Below are 2,500 nucleotides of genomic sequence, written 5' to 3' on the forward strand. Positions count from 1 at the left end.
TCTAATGGGGATCGGATCAAATTGAGACGGCGGGCGGGTCGGGGTGGGGTGGGGTGGTGTGGTGTGGTGTGGGGTGGTGTGGGCACATGTACATTATGCATTTGTGTTCTCTGCTTGTTTATGTGAGTGCAAAATAAATTGATAGCGAAAATTCCGAATCAAAACTCAAACCCATTCTAACCCCAATCCACACACACACACACACACAGGCATGCACACACACGCACACACACACATGCGCATGGAAACGCATATTTTTCAGGCCCCGTCCTCTTCTGTGCCTGCGTCTAACGTACACTTCGTACATTGTACATTTGGAGCACATTCTATTGAATTTCATCACAATTTTTATAACATTTTTGCAAAGTGTATTTCAGGTCAAGTCTGAAATGTTGATGTAAGCTCCTCTCAAGTCTCTGATATGAATTTCGCATTGGCTGTACGACCGCAGGCGCAGACAGCGGACGTGCACGCGGTTCCGTATTATACTACATTTTGGTGTCCGCTCATGCACGCGAGAAATCAAAACAGCAACCTCTTCACCACGACACGAGGAGCTTCTCTGTCTGATGTACTTAACTGGAGAAAGCAAGTCTTGAAGACTTGAAGAAAAATATGACTCTTGTTAAGTTGTGAATCTGGGTGAGAGCATCTATTTCCTGCAAGATGGTGCAAAAAAAAAATTTGCACCATTTGCACACGCGCCATTCCCTATGAATCTCAAATGAATATGTCCGTAATCAATCAATTCCAATGGTGAACTGAAATGTGAATGTGGTGAAGGTTGCAAAATGAGTCTCGTGAAAAATGAGAGACATTCGGTGAGAACCAGCCCCTGGTGTGATGAGAGGAGCTTTCAATTCGACGTCAATGAAACAATTAAAAGTTTGGGGATTTTAAAGTTTCGCAGCCTGAGGGATATGAATGTGCCATTATTATCATTATTAGCGTGTGTGTGTGTGTGTGTGTGTGTGTGTGTGTGTGTGTCATCTGTTTAGTGACTCATAACAGTGCAGCAATGGAGGCCATTTGTGACAGCTGCTCAATAATCAGATTACCTCTCCTTCACTCTGGGCGCCCGCGTGTGTGCGTGTTAGTGTGTGTACATGTGTGTTTGAGCGTCATTAGTAATTTTCAGTCTTTTGGATCAGACGAATCTCGGTCATATCAGAGGTCCTGAGCACATTTCTTACAGTTTAACCCCTTTACCATGTCACTGTGTGTGTGTGTGTGTGTGTGTGTGTGTGTGTGTGTGTGTGTGTGTTCTGGATGCACTTAAAAGGGAAACTAGAGCGTCAGTGTGTCATGCAAGCTGAGCTCTTACATATTCTGCTCCAGTTACTGCAGGTGTACCAGCCCTGTCATCTCCACCTCTCATCCGGCCCTGGGCTAATTAGGACATTTCCTTCTTTTAAAACACTATTTTGGCTTCTACCTGCGGCTGTCTGAACGTGTCTCCCTTTTCCCCCGGCGAGATACTGTACGTCTTGCTTTGGTTTTCCTCCTTATCAATTTTGACATTTTCGAGCTTTTTCTCTTTCGGTGGAATAGTTTTTTAATTTAACTTAATGAGGAATTACTTTTGCCTTTATATGTGTCTGGATTAAAAACGAGAGTATTTTCTGACTCCCACCCCCTTTTTCCTAAGCAACGACAATGGAGACACCCACCGAACCAAGGAGTTTAGTGACCCGTGAATGTCCCCTTCTTGCGGTCCACCATTGGAGTCCTTAATAGTTATAATAAATTATTGTCGGTCGGTACTTTGGCATTTAGGTGATGCCACATCCTATGGTCACTCAGTGAGGGGATTCAGAAATTTAGCTCCAAATCTTAAGCCGTGGTAGCATTAACATTTTGATGGCTGACGAGTGAGATAAAAACCGCCGCCTGAATTTCCAGGCTGAGTTGAGCTAACCCCGACACAGCGTGTGTTTCTGCAACATGTGTGTCCTGTCTGGATCCACAGCGTTTTGTTTAACTCAGTGGTTCTGCCAAAGGTCATCCACACTGCAGGGTGGCTGGGCCCGCCACACTGCAGGCTGCCCGGCCCCTGGTTTCCCTGAGACTTCTTCGCCCCAGACGTCCGGTGGTAACGGTGAACCCTCTCCGTCAGACTTCGGATTGGATTTCTTTGCATCCTGTGTGATCCAGACGCAAGTCTTTAGCTCTATATCCTGGTGTGAAGGCACCCGAGACGCTTTGAGATCCGCTCCCTCAGGCGACATTGGGAGTTGGTCGGAAACGTATGGAGGTCAGGGACGCATGGAGGTCAGGTTCTCATGTAGGTCAGGGACGCATGGAGGTCTGGGAGGCATGGAGGTCTGGGAGGCATGGAGGTCTGGGAGGCATGGAGATCAGGGAGGCATGGAGGTCAGGTAGGCATGGAGGTCAGGGAGGCAAGGAATTCAGGTTCTCATGCAGGTCAAGGACTCATGGAGGTTAGGGAACGCATTGAGGTCAGGGACACACGGAGGTTAGAGATCCATGGAGGTCAGGG

The 2,500-nt window shown here is 47.2% G+C and overlaps 1 protein-coding gene across 4 annotated transcripts in view; it reads left to right on the top strand.

The window, feature by feature from the left end:
- dscamb (Down syndrome cell adhesion molecule b) overlaps positions 1 to 2,500 on the top strand; it is a gene marked incomplete at its 3' end in the record, with an annotated part of 129,591 nt that overhangs the window by 46,295 nt on the left and 80,796 nt on the right. The gene's annotated exons all lie outside the window — the stretch shown is intronic.

The sequence above is a fragment of the Zeus faber genome (assembly GCF_960531495.2).
Source record: "Zeus faber genome assembly, chromosome: 9".
NCBI classification, from domain to species: domain Eukaryota; kingdom Metazoa; phylum Chordata; class Actinopteri; order Zeiformes; family Zeidae; genus Zeus; species Zeus faber.